This window comes from Nicotiana sylvestris, chromosome 11 (genome assembly GCF_000393655.2).
Source record: "Nicotiana sylvestris chromosome 11, ASM39365v2, whole genome shotgun sequence".
Lineage (NCBI taxonomy): Eukaryota > Viridiplantae > Streptophyta > Magnoliopsida > Solanales > Solanaceae > Nicotiana > Nicotiana sylvestris.
The window spans coordinates 30,915,933-30,936,038 of NC_091067.1; positions in this window are offsets into that span (position 1 = coordinate 30,915,933).

Genomic DNA, 20,106 nt, shown 5'->3' on the forward strand with positions numbered 1-20,106 from the left:
GCTAAAACAGTTCCTGGGTCGAGGGGCATTCGGTAGATGAGTCAGGGGATCCCAGTTTTGAGGCTCCTCTAAAGCAAAAAAAAGCCCCGATTGATCCATTCGGGGTTATTGATATGGGTGATTCTCCGTCGGGTCCGACATTCCTTCTGAGGGAGAAACAGGATGCCCATAATAGAGAGATTTCTGATACGCGGGTGTCCCTCAGGGAGAATGACGTGTTTGAAGGAAACTTCAGTAGGGTCGAAGAGACCTCCGAGCTTAATGCCTCACTCATTTTCGAGGAAGCCGAGAGGTTCCATAAACAGGTAATCTTCCATCGACTATGCTCTGAGCTCCGATCTTCATCTTCCTGATTTTTTTCTTTCATGTTTTCATGCTATATTGCTTTACAATCAGGCCTTTGCTAAGTCCCAGGCTAAGTTAACCATTGTGAGGAAGAGTGTAGGAGGCTATCATTAGAGGCTGACGAGCTCAGGGCTCTTTTTACCAAAAAGGAGGAAGAACTCCATGGCCTTCAGGCTCATTTGGAGACGCTGTCTCGAGAGCGGACTGATCTTGCTGAGTAGGTAATACAGTCTTCGTATGTTTTTATTTTGGTGCTTCTCCAACTTTAGCATTTACCACCTTTGGGTTGATTTTTGCAGCTTGAGAAGAAAGATGTCTCGACGAGGGAGGGGCTCAGAGCCAGGGATATTGAGATTCTCGGGCTTAAACAGCGTGTAGACGAGATAACCTCTAAGAGAGATACCCTCCAGGGGAAGTTGACCTTGGTTGAACATCATCTTCAGAATGCAAGGGCGGATATTAACAAGTATAAAGATCTCCATGCTGAATCAGTCGTCGCGCTATCTGCAGCCAAGCCCAAAGTTGATGCACTCATATCCTCGTATCGAGATGATGATGCCGCTGCAAATTCTTGATCCAAGAAGGTGTCTGAAGAGGCCGATTTTGAACTGGCCCGAGCCTTGAAGCATGCTCGATTATGAGGATATACATGCAGTGGGCATCGATTTGTCTGATGAAATCAAGGGGGTGAGGGATCTAGAGGAAGAATCGGCAGCTCCGCTTTCTTCCGATGATGGTTCAGCCAGTGGTGCAACCAGCGAATTGGAGGATGATGAAGATGAAAGTGAAGTCCCCGAGGGGGAGGAGGTCGTTGATGTTTCGATGGCCGAGGGCCAAGCCATTTTAGGTACAACTCCTGAGGGAACTCCGTCCGGTCAAGTGACCCCGACGTTAGATTAGGTTTTCTTTGTTTCTGTGTAATGGCCCCCTCATGGACTTTGTAAACATCCTTTATTAATACGCGGATTTCATAATTTTGCCTTCGATTTGCGTTGAATCCAAGTGTATGACTCTAATGATTAGTCCAAATACTGGACCCGGAATGTAATAAACCTTTAGGTTTTTGATTAGTTGATATGATGCTTCTTAAAGTCCTTTGTTATATCTCGGACTAAGCTTGGATTGATTTGATGCGAACTCAGGTCACCGGGACTTCTGAGTCCGAGTTGAGTGAGAGCTGGGTCTCGATTTTTTGAAATAAGGCTAGCCTTTTCAGGCCTCGTTAGTAGTCCTTGAGTGAGAATTTTCTCGAACTAAGGTAGCCTTTGGACTTAGCAACCGGGAGTGTTTGCCCGATCATCTAAAATAAAAATAACTCTCAATTGAGTGAAAATTTGTTTGATCTTGAAATAAAGATAGCCCTAAGGCTTTATATATAGTCCCCGAGTGAGAATTTCCTCGAACTCAGGTGGCCTTTGGGCTTAATAGTCGAGTGAGCGTTTGCTTGAACCCAAAATAAAGATAGCCCTGAGGCTTTATTAATAGTCCCCGAGTGAGAACTTGCTCGAACTCGGGTAGCCCTTGGGCTTAGTAGTCGAGTGAGCGTTGGCTCGAACTCAAAATAAAGATAGCTCTAAAGCCTTTTTTAGGCTGGCCCTTAGGCTCTTTTTAGATTGGGTCGATGCGACCTCTAATATGGCTATAGTTTTCCCTTATTTTGGCTAAAGACTTTTGAAGTTTTGATTATGCCTTGGCATGTTTTATGTTCGTCCGACTCTTCGACAGCTCAAAAGAGAACCTCGATTATGAGTCGATAAGTGACGATAGCTGAGTACCTCGGGAGGTCGCTCGAAGGCTGAGTTTTTGAAACCTTTTCATCGAAGGCTGATTGTTTTTGAAGCCTTTTATGCGAAGCTGATATTATCAAAGCTCCTTTGCTTATGCCGAGGGTAGCCTGATTAACCAGTTATTTTCGAAGTATTTGTAGGCCTTTTAATTTTATGGCGGCGATCCGACATCTCCGAGCCGCGTTAATTTGGCCAGAGCTTTTTAATATGACTGTAGTCTTTATGTTTGGCCGTAGCCTTTAGTCCCCAGGTGAGCTAACCTCGGGGTCTATATCGAGGGTATGCCTTTTTAGGGGTCTTACAAGTTCGATATATAGCCTTGATCTTAATATTGGGGTTATGCCTTTTAAGGTCTTATAAGTTTTGGCATGCCTCGTAAAGGTCTTACAGATTTGGTGTTGCCTCACTGAGGGCTTACGAGCTCAGAGTTATCTGATCGAGGTCTTATGAATTCGAGTTTTCAATGGCTCGATGAGCTGACTGTCGATGACAGTCCCCGAGTGTTCGAGAAATTTTTGGCCCTCGAGCCTTCTTATGAGAAAGTAGTGAACTTCTTCGAGGCACAAAGTGTTTTGATAAGCAAAGAGGCTTCCTCAATTACTTGATATATACGTATATATATTTTTTCCTTTGGAGGCTCGATTATTCTACATGGACACGGTTCATTTGACCATTTGGCCCAATACAACATTATCTTATCGAGGTTCTCCTAGGCATAGTTCGATTTCTTTGAAGAGGTGACCTCCCGGGGCGATGCCCCCTAGTATTTGGGGTTGATCGAAGAGAAACCTTGAATACTTGATGAGTTCTCCTTAGGTAGCATATGGATGTTGCCTCGTTAAAAACCTCACCGGTAAAATCCGTTTGGCATAAAACTCGGTCTAAGGGAAAAAGAGTGCAACGCATACATTAAAACCCAAGGTCTTCGAGCTGGAGGGTGCTTCGACTCCCTTTAATGGAACACCTGCAATAAGTTAGTATAAAACATAAGTGAAAAGGGAGAAGTTTGTAACTTACCAATAATAGCGTTTGAGCATCAATATGTTCCAATTGCTAGGAAGTTGCTCGCCTTCTATGGTACCAAGTTTGTAGGACACTTTGTCTACTACTCTAAGGACGCGATACGGTCTTTCCCAACTTGGTCCTGGCTTCCCTTCGTTTGGTTTTCAAGTATTGAGGGTGACTTTCCTTAGGACTAAGTCCCCGACTCCGAATTATCATAGGTTTGTTCTCCTATTGTAATATCTCTCGATCCTCCAGTGACGGACCCAGGATTTTGTACAAGCGGGTTCAGTCGAAGAAGTCCATAACTAACATAAGCGGTATAAGCCGTATAAGTGGGTTCAAAAATAATTTTTATACAAAATTTAACTTGCTTTAGCCATAATTTATACATATATACAATATTATTTTTTAACGAAGCGGGTTCAATTGAACCCACTTCTCACCAATTGGGTCTGCCCCTGCGATCCTCTATTTTTGGGCGGCTCTTTGGACTAGTGCAACCTCTCACTTTTCATCTAGTAGCTCGAGGTCTACGGTTATGGCTTCGCTGTTTGAGTCCTCGGTGGCATGTCAGAATCTGGTGCTTGGTTCTCCGACCTCAACTGGTATCAAGGCCTCGGACCTGTATACCAAAGAAAACGGTGTCTCTCCTGTGCTTGACTTTGCAGTTATTTGGTATGCCCATAGTACTTCGGGCAACACATCTCTCCATTTTCCTTTCACATTTTCTAACCTCTTTTTCAAGTTTTGGATGATGGTCTTGTTTGTGGACTCGACCTATCCATTTGCACAGGGGTGATAGGGCATTGATAAATCCTCCTAATCTTATGATCTTCGAGGAATTTCGTCAGATGAACTGCTTCCCATTGTCACATGCAATCTCAGAGGAAATCCCGAATCGGCATATGATGTGGTCCAAGATGAAGTCAATGACTTCTTTTTCTCTTATCTTCTCGAAGGCCTGTGCTTCCACCCATTTCGAGAAATAGTTAGTCATAAATAGAATAAATCTAGCTTTACTTGGCACCGTTGGTAGGGGCTGACGATGTCCATTCCCCATTTCATGAACGACCATGGTGATAAGACTGAATGCAGCTGTTCACTAGGTTGGTGAATCATTGGTGCGAACCTTTGGCATTTATCACACCTTCGAACGAATTCCTTGGTTTCCTTTTCATCGCTGTCCTAATAATAGCCTGGTCTGATCACCTTTCGAACCAAAGAATCGACGCCGGAATGATTTCCACAAGTGCCCTCATGGATTTCCCAAAGTATGTAATCGGTGTCCCCTGGTCCCAAGCATATTGCTAGAGGTCCGTCGAAGGTCCTTCTCTAAAGTGTTCCATTCTCGTTGAGTGAAAATCGAGCTGCTTTGGCTCGAAGGGCCCTCAATTCTTTTGGGTCTGTGGGCAGCTTTCTGTTTCTCAAATAGTCAATGTATTTATTCCTCCAATCCCATGTTAGACTTGTTACGTTTACCTCGACGTGGCCTTCTTCAATCACCGACTTGGATAACTGTACAACAACCCTTGGGAGTATGTCATCTTCTTCGACGGATGACCTTAAGTTCGCGAGTGCATCGACCTCGCTGTTCTGATCTCGAGGAATGTGGACCAGAGTCCATTCTTTGAAGCGATGCAATATGACCTGAAATTTGTCTAAGTATCTTTGCATCCTGTCTTCTCGAACCTCGAAGCTCCCATTTACTTGGTTGACTACCAAAAGGGAGTCGCATTTTGCTTCAACGACTTCTACTCCTAGCCTCTTGGCCAGTTCGAGACCTACAATCATAGCCTCATACTCGGCCTCGTTGTTAGTAAACTTCAGAATTTTTATGGATTGCCTAATCATGCCACCTGTAGGCAGTTTTAGAACGATCCCGAGTCCGGACCCTTTCATGTTCGAGGCACCATCGGTGAAAAGGGTCCATACTCCCGATGATGTGCTCGTTCTTAGCAAGAGTTCTTTCTCTACCTCGGACACGAGGGCAGGCATAAAGTTGGCTACGAAGTCCGCTAGAATTTGGGACTTGATAGCCGTCCGGGGTTGGTACTCGATATCATACCCTCCGAGCTTGATGGCCCATTTGGCCAATCTGCCCGATAATTTAGGTTTGTTTAAGATGTTTCAAAGAGGGTATGTTATTAAAACACATATACAATGGCATTGAAAATAAGGTTTTAATTTTCGAGATGCACTTATTAATGCAAGAGCTAATTTTTCTAAGTGTGGATACCTGTTTTCAGTGTCTCCTAGTGTCTGACTCACGTAATAAATAGGGAATTGCGTACCTTGTTCCCAGCCAACACACCGCTTACCGCTACTTCGGATATGGCCAGACATAGGTATAATGTTTCATCTTCCTTCGGGGTGTGGAGCAAAGGCGGGCTCGAGAGACACCGTTTTAATTCCTCTAAAGCGCGTTGGCATTCCGGAGTCCACTCAAAGCTATTTTTCTTCTTGAGAAGGGAGAAACAATGATGACTCCAATATGACGATCTTGAGATGAATCAGCCTAAAACAGCTATCCGCCCGGTCATCGGTTGTACGGCCTTCACGTTGTTTACCACTATGATTTCTTCAATGGCCTTGATTTTGTCGGGGTTGATCTTAACCCCCTATTCGACACCATGAAGCCTAAAAATTTACCCGATCCTACTCCGAAGGCACATATCTCTGGGTTGAGCTTCATGTTATAACTTATAAGGATATCGGATGTTTCCTACAAATGAGTCAAATGGTCCTCTGCACGCAGGGACTTAACTAGCATATCATCAATGTAAACTTCCATATATTAGCCTATTTGATGTTCAAACATCTTATTAACTAGGCGTTGGTACGTAGATCCTGCGTTTTTTAGCCTGAAGGGCATTACATTATAACAGTATGTACCATACTTCGTGATGAACAAAGTCTTTTCCTGGTCCTCTGGGTTCATTTTTAAATTTGATTATACCCGGAGTAGGCGTCGAGAAAAGTGAGGATCTCGTGGCCGGCCGTGGCATCTATCAAGCGATCGATGTTGGGTAACAGGAATGAGTCTTTGGGGCATGCTTTATTCAAGTCTTTATAATCTACACACATTCTTAGTTTATTTCCCTTTTTGGGAACCACCACTACATTAGCCAACCATTCAGGGTATTTTACCTCCCCAATTGATCCTATTTTGAGGAGTGTTGTTACCTCGTCTTTGATGAACGCATGTTTTACCACAGATTGAGGCCTTCTTTTTTGCTTCACTGGTTTGAACCTATGATCGACGCTTAGTCAATGGTTGGCTATTTCTGGTGGGATCCATGTCATATCTAAATGGGACCAAGCAATGCAATCAGTGTTGTTAACAAGAAATTGGATGAGTTTTTTCCTGAGTTCAGGGGGTTAATCTCGTTCCCAGGTATACCTTTTGATCTGGAAGATGCTTGATCAAGATGGCCTGTTCAAGTTCTTTGACCGTTGATTTCGTTGCATCCGACTCCTCGGGGGCAATGAAGGTCCTAGGGGTGAGGAAGTCTTCTTCGTCATATTCGTTCAAATGCTCACAGACCACCTGTTCCTTGGGGATCGGCCCATTTCCTGACTCGTCCTGGATGAGGGAAGTCGATGTTGGTGCCACGTCATTTACCGCGAACATCTCCTTTGTTGCTCGTTATTCTCCGTACACCATTTTTATACCGTCTTTTGTTGGGAATTTTATCATCTGGTGAAGAGTTGATGGTACCGACCTCATCATTGTACCTCATGTCACCTTCGATGACATGAAACTTGGTGTCCTGAACTGTACCGGACACAGTGACTGGGAGGATGACTTCTCCCTTCATTGTCTCGCTCGCCATGTTGAATCCATTGAGGATTCGAGAGGTGGGCATGATCTGGTTGAGCAGTTCGAGCTGCTCTACTACCTTTGACCTGATTACGTTGGCCGAGCTACCTGGATCCACGAGCACACATTTAATTTGAACGTTATTCAAAAGAAAAGAAATTACCAGTGCATCATCATGTGGTTGGGACAAGGCCTCGATGTCTTCTTCTCTAAATATAAGGACGTCCTTGGGTATATAGCTCCGAGTTTGCCTTTTCGTTGCAATGGACACTTTGGCCCGCTTGAACATGGGTCCCTGTGGGACGTCAGTTCCTGCAACGATCATGTGAATGATGTGCTGAGGTTCTTCTGGTCCGTTCTTTCCATGAAGCCCAGTATCGTTGTCTTCGTGTGCATTTGCTGAGTTGGACATTTTTTGACCTGGAATCAAAGATCCTTGGACAAGAAAAAGTGTGAAGAATAGCTTATGTTTTCAGGAAACTAGTACCAAAACAATCACTATTATTTTTAGCCCCGCGGTGAGCACCAAACTGTTTACCTTGAAAATGGTATGAACAATTATATTTTATTTGTGGTTCTAAAAAACCTGATTTATCTTAATACTAGTTGTTATGTGAATAATACTAAGTATAAATGAAGAAATGATAAGCAACCCAGGGTGGTCACAAGACTGAGGGCTTCGAGTTCGACAATGTGGGACCTTGAGGGTAGCCTTTAAAAGCTGATGATGAGCAATAAATGAAGAACAATGAAAGAACAATAAATGAGAAGTAATAAATGAAGAACAATACAATAAATTCGTAGAGTAATTGTTGAGAATATTTAGGCAAGAAAAGCAAAGAATGCTCTATTGTGTTCAATCTTCTATGTGTATTCAACAATGATCCATCCCCCTACAAGATGACAAGGGTCCCCCTTATATAGGGGGAGGAGGGATCCTAACATAGTACATATCTAATAATGATGAGGAAATGCTATTGGTACAACTGTGTGATGGCTCAGTACGGATTTGTACTATTCTTGCAGACCCTGTCAGTTTTGATCACGTGCCCTTGAAAATTTTCCGCCTTTTTATGGCGGTTGTCGATTTCCGTGCTGCCTCGAGGTACGCTGTGGTAAGTCTTCAATATACCCTCTCGGGGCGAGCCTTAGACCGTGCCTCGAGCCCATCGAGGCCGAGCCTGAAACGCCACAAAAGTCTCAAATCGACCTTCCCTCATTTTGACTGTATACAACTTAGGAATATAATAAACGTACTTACATTCAGTGTTCACACTAAAATTATCAGAATAACATTGTGAATATAAATTTTTATGTATTATGAGTTTAATATATGATTTTTAATTTAAATTGTTTGATTTGGTGTCAATAATAAATACAGATAAATAATTAATGGATCAATGAAAATCTTGGATTGTATGCGCTCTTAACTTACATTAGTATTTAGTAACTTATGGATTAATTAAGCACTCGTGTACTCATTTTGCCACAATGCAAGGATCTAAGAGAAGTTAAATTTTAAGTACTAAATAGAGACGAGCCAAGGGGTGGGGCTGTTTTGTATATAGTATAGTAGGTACAACAACAAAGGGAAACAAATAATTGAAAACTATTATTATAGTTGTTGATTTTTTTTCTTTTTGCTAGTACAAATTATATTCTTTCTTTTCTTTTAGTTTTATATATTTTTTTCTTTTATATTTAGTTTTCTGCCTTTTAATCCAATTATTCCACTAAAGTTTTATTCCATTGTAATTTTAGAGAGCACAAAACGACATCAGTAAGCGACTATGTTGTACTCTCTATTGGCTTTTATAGAAGTTAGAACAATATTATGTTCGTCTGAATCTAGTGGATTCTACACACACACAAAAAAAAAAACTACTATATACGGGAACAATTATTAAAATTTTAATAAATATTAAATTTTGAGCTCATAATTTTAATAGTATAATGAATTCTTTTATAAAAATTTAAAATTTGACCTTTAAATTGAAATTCTAAATCTGCTTATAAGGACTCTAGCACCCCACTAAGAAATTATAATAAATGGAGATTTATTAAGTCTAAACTACTTCTGCTGTCTTAATTGTATTTGGTAGATAGTCGGTTCGCCACCCTTTAGTTTGAGGTAAACATAAATATATAATGATTGGTCTAAATTTTATTTCATTTCTGTTTTTTTCTGGGAACAGTCTTATGTCTTTAATTATTATTTTCTAGATCAGTCCTATGTTGGAATGAGACAAAGATGTCATTATACTTATGTTCCCAATACCCTGCCTACCCATAAAAAAGAAAAGAAAAGAAACAACTACAAATAATGTGAGAGATTATTAAATTACGTTCAGTGAACACTTTTAATTAAAAAAATTTATACCTTCACAAATGTTATTATATATTGTTTAAGACCGCAAGTTTTGAAAGTCTTACAAATATTATGACATTTTTTAGATCACACAGTTTTAAAAAAATTCTTGCTTAAATTTCCTATCAAAGCTGTACCAAAAAAAGTAGAACAAAATGAGTAATATTAGTGTTATAAAATAATTTCAAAATATGCTTAGTTGAAAATCGAGCTATGGAAAAGCAATGAAAGAGTTATACTACGTTCAATTATTTCGAATCTAAATTAAGTTTATTACAGGTTAACCGGTCGTCTCTATTTAAATTTTAGGGTTAAAAGATTATCAGGCTAGGTATTTAATTACTTAAGTCAATTTCGTAATTGCCTTAATTTGGTCAAACTGTAATCAATTCCCAAATATCTCTCTGCTTAGGGTATGTTGTCTTACCCTAAATATTCGTCAATTTAGGGTTATCCTTATCCATATTCTTTTTCTATCTAAACAATTCTAACTCACCAAACTATTATTTCATCCAAACATGGAGAATTCGATCAATTTCCACCATTCAGTTGACTTAGATTTTAATCCAGCAATTCTAACTCAATCTTATCAATTTAATCCATCAGTTGGTTTAGGTTTACCCATAGCCTAAGGAATCATTTATAATAATAATAATATTTCAGTTAATAAATGTGATATTATATTTCTAATTTTGCATCATCACATGTTCAGCCAAATATTATTTCTTGACGGAACTCTACGTCTAATGAAAACTCATAATGTTAAATACTTCTATAATAGCGTTAGCAAACAAGTAAATAATGTGTTGAATGTGATTGAATTTATTAAAAACAACGTTATCACATTAATTAACATATCCAAATTTCTGTAGTGGAGATTAGTGTTTGAGAACTAAAGGGCGGTGTTACCAGGTTTCAAATATGATTTTGTTTAATATCTATGATTGAAAATTATTATTTAATTTTAATTGTTTTCTAGTAGTGAATAAGTGGATTATGTGCAGTTACTGGATGGGGTGAACTTGAAGTTTTTGTCTTTCACATATGATCTTGATTGCTAATCCAACATGATAAAAAATAATTTTAATAATTAAGAAAACTTGTCGTTAGTTTGGTAAAAAGCATTATTACATTTTGAAGTCTAGGCTATGCATTTAACAGATGAAGCGAATAACATTAGAACTCAAAGCTTAGCTTTGTGTGCGTTTAAGAATCATATGTGCAATAATAATAACAATTATAGAATTTAGTTTCTTATACTTCTATCTTATTTAGAAAAAATCCCACATGAAAGCATATTATATATAGTCTCTAAATAATGATATAATCACAAAAATAAAAATAATAAAAGTCCGAGCATAATTCATACATATATACTAAAGAATAATGCGCATGGATCTCAATGATCGAACAACTAATTAAGAGGTAAAATATTAGTATAACTATAATTAAATTAAGCTCTCTTTAAATATATTAATTTTATTCTAAATTAGGTGAACTTGTTTTTTAAATATGAAGAAGAAAACAAAATAAAAACAAAATGGGTAGTTAAAGAAGATTCTATATGAAGCTTGTTAAACAAAAATTTAGAAAGGTCACAAGCCACAAAAATGTGGAACAGGTCAGAGCTGACGTGTCAACTTGATCCTCAAAAAATAAAGTGACAACTAGACATAGAATAGTTATCCCTTTTACTTTTTTCTAGTAGCATAATAAGAATATATAGTTTTCTCTACGACATAAACTCATACCACATTAATTAACTATATATGGGGTCGTTTGATTGTATATTGGAAGAACTAATAACAACATAAAATCTTGACAAAATTATGTAATTTTTATTGGCTGTATAGGAAAAATTCAGCGTCGCATAAATAACGCAATATTTGTTTTCCGCAAATAATATTTGTATTGAATTATGCAAGAATCTATTAGTATAATTTTACGTGTATAATATTTGGGAATTAAATTATTTAAAGATAAAAATCTATTTTTTAAGCAAGTAATTCATATATAATAATTTCTATATTATTACTCACAATATAATTTCATTATTAATCACCATAAGCAATTACAATATACTAATCCTTGTGATCACGCCCAACTATGCCTTATAAAAAGGACAAAATGGTCGCTGCAAATATATTCCGGTTAATGATCGCAGCCAACTCGACGCTACACTAAGGTAGGAAGAGCGGGTCGCAATAGCTTTTACCCGATATGAGGGTCGGGATCGATTTCCTCAAGGAGCTAAAAGTGGAGTTGGATTGTGTGTCTATCCTAGAGATGTGTTTGTACTCCTAATGTCACTTCAAACATTTTTGAGTTTTCGAATTATAACTAATTTTATAAAACTATTGAGTAACTCTAAATTATGCTACGAGAATAGTGCTAAGTTGTATCTAATGGGAAGAAGGGCACTAGGGTCGTGACACTACCCTAGTGCTAATTGACGGGTGAATGTTACTAAGGTTCGATTGACATAATTGGGGCTTATACTATAACCGTTGCACAATTTTACCTACTCTTACACCTCTCGGTAGAGAGAGTGATTTTGCCCAATTGACTCTCTCGAGACCAAATGGGTAGGCAAATTAGACCAAGCAACTAGGGTTCAAGTATGGTAATTACTCTCTCGAGGTTTAACCCGTTAATTGGGGATATCATTTCTCATGAGTCCATCCCAATTCTTTGTTGGGGTAATTTTGGGGTCATAGATTCTTTTTCTCAAGAAGAATTAAGCCCACAAGGCTTGAATCAGTGTTTGCAACTACCAATTCTCGATTAAAACATAAAACCAACCCAAATAGCAAACACCCATAGTCAATCTCACACTAGATGACAATACCCATCAATTACCCATACTAGGGTTAAGCCACAATCCTAGCTAATGGGTTTAGCTACTCATGCTAGATAAAGAAATTGAAGAAATAGATGAAGAACTAAGCATATTAATTAATTGCTAAAATTAATTTACAAGAATATGTTGTAAATGTAAAGCAAAAGTGCCAAAAATGGCTACAAAAGTCGGTCTCACGAGCGCAACTATCAATTGATCTCTCTTAATACCTAAAAAATGGTAAAATATTCTATTTATACTAGGCTGGAAAAACTGGACAAAAATTACCCCTGCAGGGTTAGTGCGGGCCGCATTAAATGGACCGCGACCACACTGGGTTCACTTTTGCTTCTCTAAACTTGGACTCCGCGGACCGCGTAGAATGGACCGCGGCCGCGAAGGGAGCTGGTGCGGTCCGCGCGCTCATGACCGCGGACCGCATGGCTTTGACTTTGAAAACTTCATCTCTCTGAATCTCATAACCGCGTACCGTACAAAAGAGTAGTGCGGCCGCGGAGCCTTCACCGCGGACCGCGAGATGTGTACCGCGGCCGCGCTTCTTCTAGCCTGAATCACCAACTCTCTGAACCACCTAGTGCGTCCACATTCCATTTTGCGCGGTCCGCACTAGACCTTCTTTTCTTAGATTCCTTGGTCTTTGATTCTTGAGCAAGTTTCACTCCTTTTTGAGCTAATCTTTGACATTTCGTCACTTTGTCGATAAAACCTGCAATCAAGCACAACTTGTAAGCCTTTTAGGACTATTTTGTAACAATATATGATCAAAGCATAGGCAAGTAGGAGCATAAAACATGTTAAAATCCTAAATTATTAACTCCCCCAAACTTAAACCTTTGCTTGTCCTCAAGCAAACAAAATAAGACTCACCCCTTAAAGGAAAATCCAAGTAATTCCAGCTGTCCTAAGGTAACCTCAACAAGCATGAATTGGGACTAACAATTGCCCTCAATACGAATGGATCATTAACAAAACTTAAATTTTGAAAAATTATGGATCAAGTGTGACACATGAGCATCAAGAATTGACTCAGTACATCAAATAACTCTATCAATTACTTTGGTCGTTGTGGAACCCAAACTCACACGTCCTCAACTCTCCCTAGGCAAACCTCACCTTTTAGAGTACAAGCACGCAAACAAGGTTAATGGGAATTCACTCGTCTCTCTCAAGGAAAGGTCACAAGTCCGGCTCTAAGTACCATATGCTTGACCCTCATGTAAGTATCCACTAATGCGAGCGTCATCCAACTCAAGATCATATAGGGCTTTTGTGGAGTCAATGTGAAGGCTTTTGGTTCAGGGTAGGAAAAGTTGTTGGCTTATATGGGTTTCATCTTCCTTAAACACTTCTTTTGATTCATTGGCACAATTCTCTTTGACTCTTTGAGTATTTCACTTCTTTTCAAGGGGTTAGAGAGACACATTGTCACTCTTTCTTATGCAATTCAAAATATTTCTCCTTTTTTTACTTTTTCCACACCTTTTTCACTTTTGTTTTTCTTGAATCCCGTTTTATTCTTTGCCCATTAGGCTTTCTTCTTGTCTTTTTCTTTTCTTTATTTTTCATCGCCTTCCTTTTCTTTTTGCTTTTGTTCCTTTTACTACTTCGTTTCCTTTCTTGTCTCTCCCCCCAAACTTAGACTTTTGCCATTACTTAAGGGACGATTTGGGTGCCAAGAGAGGGTATAATCTAGAACGGGTATAGGCTTGTAGCGTTGGTTCTTGAAAGAAAAAGGTTTAAGGTTCAAAAGGGTTAGCTAAGGATTATATCATTGGTAGGCTATGGAATTGTTCGACTATTGTTTGGATCAAGGAGAGCCTATAATCACTTCTCAAGTCGAATTTCACTCAAAATTTTGCCTCAACAAACATTCAGGGCAAGTTCTAGACCATTGGCTCGGGACTTGGACTCACAATTCAATTTCTCACCACACACACTCAAGGATTGCTGAAGACATAGAGCTGGGGAGCCACACCAACCTTAGACACGATTGAGCATACAATAGTCCCGAAAGACCACATGATGTTTGTTTGGTCAAAACAAGAGTCTCAAGGTCACTACTTTCACTATCCTAAACACAACCACTTGTCTTTGACCATGGGATCAAAGGCAAATGTGTTAGGCCCAAGTGAAGCTTCGCTTGAGGTACCCTTAACTATAAACTACTAAAAATAAAAGAAAAATAAAAAACGGACTCAAACCCTTAAGAAGGTTGTCACTCCATACATCATCGGGAAGAGCCACCCGGTTCGCACAATACTCTACCCTTGGAAAGAACCGTGGCATTAAGAAAACCAAGGGCTTATTGAAAGCGCCAAAACCGAACAAAAAGGCTGCGAGCCTATCTACTAACTAAGAATGAAAAATTTGTACGAAAATAGAAAATAGAATAAATATTTACAATCGGGGATTAGAATATACAACGGGGGATGAATATATATACAAGAATGTAACATTATATACAGACCAAAGAGAAGATAAAAAATGCGATAAAAGTAACTAAAGGTAAAGTTATATACAAAAAATATCAACAGAAACATAAACTAAGTCAACTAATATATACAATCATCCAGATAAAAAGTAGGGCGCACCCCCACAAATAAAAACTGGTATTGTCCCCAATGCCAACTAAACAAATAAGCATCATAAAACAAGAGGAAAGGATATAGGATCTCCCTAAGCCTCATCTGTATGCATGGGCACATGAGTGGTCCCCGGGTCCTCTGTATGTACGGGAACCTCAGACTGGTTCCCGATATCCTGCTGCTCAACTGCTGGGACTGGGGCCTGGACCTGTACGGGCTGAATATCTGGAGCAACATGTGGCTGACTGGAGGAAACCTCTTGTAGGTCTGCCAACCGGATGACCGCCTCGTCTGCACTAGGGAGCTTCCTCTTTTTCCTAGGAAGCCTCTGAGTCTGCTCCTGCTGTGGCTCTGCTACTGGTGCTGCTGCTGGGGTTGGGTCCTCAAATAGCAAGTCTAAAGGCAGCTGGTCTACCTTTAGCTTGTCAACATCCTCTCTCAGCGCCTTCACAGACTCGTTGGAAGCCTGTGTTTTGCGCAGCTTCTTGTGCTCCCTGGCAAGCTCCCTAAGGGCCTTGCCATATGAATCCACTGCCTTAGCCAAGGTAGCCTGAGAATCGATGATCTTTTTCTGGTTGGCAAGAATCTCCTTAAGTGCATCCTCGATAGGCTGGGGCACCTGCACTGGCTGTGGTGCCGACTGAGCCGTAATGGTAGAAGTCAAGGTGGACAACTTGGATTAAGCAGTCGCCATCCAGTTGTTTAAGCTATGAAGTGTCTGGCTCAACTGGTGGGCAGTGATAGGATGGGCTCGGGAAGATGGAATCCCCGGGCCAGCTAAAGTAGAAGGACCAACAGTAGTGGAAGGTCCGGGAGGCGTGTCAACAACTGTGGAAGTAGGCTCAGTGGAGGGCTCTACCGCAACCGGCTCTTCAAACTGGTTGGTTGGGGCAGAAGCAGGCGGCTTGTAATTTTTGTCCTTGGGGTTGTCTGACCCCTTCAGACTGTACCAGGAGAACGGAGCCACAGGTTTGACCTTGACGTCAAACGGTCTCTTCTCCACCTCCAAGTCCCAGAAATACATAGTGAGGGTGCTAGGAAAAGGGTAGTTCCGGTCATGCTCAACCCCCAGTGCAGAAATGATGCGGGACATCACATTGCCCACATTGATAGGATATCCCGCCAAAATAGAAGCAATAAAAACTACCCCGACAAATGGAATAGTCTGATCATGGCTAGTGGGGTCGAGCCGACTGCACACAAAAGTCAACCACCCTCTAGCCTCAAAGTTGAATGTTCTCTGAAGTATTTTGGCCCTTGCTTGTAACCACTCTGGAACCGTACCCGGGATTGCCAGGTATGAAGCTAACCACAGACGAACCTCCTCGCCCGTTGCTAACTTTTCATTGTAAAGGGACTCATCTTCATCATTGAACCCCAAGTATTCATTCAGTGCCTTCCCGGTAAATACCACACTTTTGTTTCTCACTTTGGTCACCTTAGTGTCCTTCAAGATATGTGCCACATTGCTATAGAACTCCTTAACCATATGCTCATTCACCTTCACACAATTGTCTTTAAAGAACTCCCAACCCACTCGAGCCTGAAACTGTCTATGCACATTGGGGTGTAGGGGTAGAAGGTCTTTGGCAATGAAGCTCCTCTCAAGAATCAACTTCCGTGATGGCCACCATTCCCTAAACTTGTGGAACGCCACCTGGCTGACGAATCTGTCTTCCCAAACAACGGGATTCCTAGTCCGGTCAACCCCCCAACCTGAGGCACACCACCCCCAGGCAATTCCCTATCTCCCTCATCACCCTTAGCACCTTCTCCAGATAGTGACACTGTAGGAGATGTAGAGTATTCATCCCCACTACCTGCCGCTGAGCCCTCAGACGACCCAGAAGAAATGTTGATTGAGGCTCAAGCATCAGGGGAAGATGTAGGAGTGTTTTTATGTATGGCATTCTCCGGATACGGGATGTAAAGAGGGACTGAATCTGAAGAGATCTCCCAGGATGGCTCATACTCACTCCCCGAGTTGTCAATGGCTCTGTCAGTCGCTTTTATTGCTTTCCTCATTTATTTTATGTTTTTTCTAGCCTGGGGAGTAAGTTTTACCATCCTTTTCTTCCCTCTCTGGGAGGAATTACCTCACCCGGGTTGTTTGGCACCTCCGCATCGTTGTTTGACCATTATCTGCAAGCATACACATCTAACATGGTTAGTATCAGCACAGGCAGTGAAACGGGTGTTGAAGTTGAACTGCAGACATCAGATTACATGTTGCAGAAACAGTTACAGGGTAGAGCACCACGGCCCACACAAATAGGAGTGCGTCCGCACTGGGAGCACCGTGGACCGCGCAAAGGCAACTGCGGTCCACATTGGGATAAGACCCCTGAAAACATCTCTCTGAATCTCCTCACCGCGGCCCATACAAAGAGTACTGTGGCCGCATTGAGGGCACCGCGAACCGCACAAAAGTGACTGTGGTCCGCACTGAGGTAAGGTCTGTAACACCACCTCTCTGAATCCAACCACCGCGGCCCGTACAAAGTAGCACCGCGGCCGCGGTGGGCTAGTTCGGACCGCATAAAATGTAATGCGGCCACGCTGGGCATAGGTTTACTTTCAGTCACTCGGGTACCGCGGTCCGCGCAAAATGGAATGCGGACCGCGTCAAGGCACCGCGGACCGCACAAATGCGACCGCGGGCCGCGGCGAGTGTTTTTCAGAGGCACTAAGTTAGGGCTTAAGTTTTTTGCTATTTTTGTTCAAGTTTTCCACCTAACTTGTCCCTACTCAGTTTACCCAGTTTACAAAGGTTCCTAAACACACAATATCCAACCATTACACATTCCTTGGCTAACAAATGAAATAAAAAACGGAAAAAAGAAGAGACTCTAGCTATTGGGCATGATAAACAAGACAAAATTATAATATAAAACAAGGAAAGATGATGAAATGCAATTAATCAGGTTAAGCAAGAATTATTATCAGAAGAGAGAGTGGACAGTAACTTTTAGGGGTCTGAGTGTAAAAAGTTCGAAAAGGGTAAATAGTGACCCATGGGTTCTATTTATAAAAAAATAGTGGGACCCATACCTACCTACCAGCGCGGCCACACAAAACTGACCGCGGACCGCGTTGGGTTTGTTCAAATAAAGCTTGAGTAGGCAACCTCCGCGGACTGCACAAAACCGCGACCGCAGAGGTCCACCGCGGACTGCACTAAATGGAATGCGGCCGCGGTGGCAAACTTCAGAGAGCACAGCTTTTCACCATCACTGGTGCAGACCGCACAAAAGCAACCACGGTCGCACTGGCAATCAGAGACTGTTCACTTTTTTCAAACTATTTTGCATTGCATCAACTCAATCCCTGCAATATCTCACAATCAGTTAGCTCAAAAACCAAACCTACACTATCTAGAAAACACAGAAAACAACAATAAAAAAAAGACATGGGTTGCCTCCCAAGCAGCGCCTGATTTAACGCCGCGACACGACGCATGTTACCAGCACATCACTTTAGATGGAGAAGTGCCACCACGTGGCCATCATCAAACTTCCCAAGATAATGCTTGACCCGATGTCCATTGACTCTGAATACTTCACCATTCTTGTTCCTTAGATCAAGAGCACCAAATGGGGTCACGAACACAACTTCAAACGGCCCACTCCACTTTGACTTGAGCTTACTCGGAAATAGACGTAACCGGGAATTGAACAAGAGAACCATATCTCCAACCTTGAACTCCTTACCCCGAGCGTATTTGTCGTGAAGGTATTTAATTTTGTCCTTGTACAAGAACGAGCTGGAGTAGGCATGGAATCTAAACTCATCAAGCTCATTAAGTTGTTCAACCCGCAGATTTGCCGCAACATCCCATTCTAAGTTCAACTTCCTCAAAGCCCACATGGCCTTGTGCTCTAATTCCACCGGAAGGTGACAAGCTTTTCCAAACACCAACCGATACGGTGACATACCAATCGGAGTTTTGTAGGCCGTCCGATAAGCCCAAAGAGCATCATCCAACTTTTTCGACCAATCAGTCCTATTAGCATTGACCGTTTTAGACAAGATACTCTTAATTTCTCTGTTGGAGACTTCCATTTGGCCACTAGCTTGGGGATGATAGGGGTCGAAACCTTATGATTGACACCGTACTTAGAAAGCAACGTGTCGAAAGCCTTGTTGCAAAAGTGAGACCCCCATCACTAATGATAGCACGAGGAGTGCCAAACCTTGTGAAAATACTCTTTTTCAAAAATGCCACAACACTCCGGGCTTCATTGTTGGGCAAAGCCACGGCTTCAACCCATTTTGAGACATAGTCCATCACCACGAGAATGTAAGTGTTCCCACAAGAGCTCACAAAAGGACCCATGAAATCGATGCCCCAAACATAAAAAATATCCACTTCGAGAATTGTATTGAGAGGCATCTCATCCCTTTTTGAAATTCCACCGGCTCTTTGGCACTCATCACATCTCTTCACCAATTCGCCCGCATCTTTGAATAGGGTGGGCCAATAATATCCGCAACTAAGAACTTTAGAAGCCGTTCTCGCCCCGCCATGATGGACACCATAGGGTGAAGAATGGCAAGCCTCAAGGACACTCAATTGTTCTTCCTCCGGGACACATCTACGAATCACACCATCCGTGCAAATCTTGAACAAGTATGGCTCATCCTAATAGAAATCCAAACTATCCCGCTTGAGCTTTTTCCTTTGGTTAGAAGAGAGCTCACATGATATTATTCCGGTCACAAGGTAATTGGCAACATCGACAAACCATGGCATATCCTTCATTGACATCACAAAGAGTTGTTCGTTGGGAAATGAATCATTGATCTCAAGGCCGTCACACGGCCTCCCCTCCTCCTCCAAGCGGGACAAGTGGTCCGCCACTTGATTCTCACTATACTTCCGGTCAATAATTTCTAAATCAAACTCTTTAAGAAGTAACACCCATCTGATCAATCTCGCCTTGGAGTTTTTCTTGGTCATCAAATACCTAAGGGCGGCGTGATCGGTGTACACTATAACTTTGGACCCCATAAGATAAGGTCAAAACTTTTCCATAGCAAACACAATAGCCAACAATTCTTTCTCGGTGACTATATAATTTCTTTGAGCCTCATTCATGGTTTTGCTTGCTAGTACACCGGATGAAACATCTTGTTGATTCTTTGGCCCAGAACAACCCCAACCGCAACGTCACTAGCATCACACATGAGCTCAAAAGGTAAGATCCAATTTGGTGCGGTAATGATAGGGGTAGAAGTCAACTTGAGCTTGAGAAGCTCGAATGCTTGCATACAACTATCATCGAACAAGAACTTTGCATCTTTCTCTAGCAACTTGCACAATGGATGTACCACTT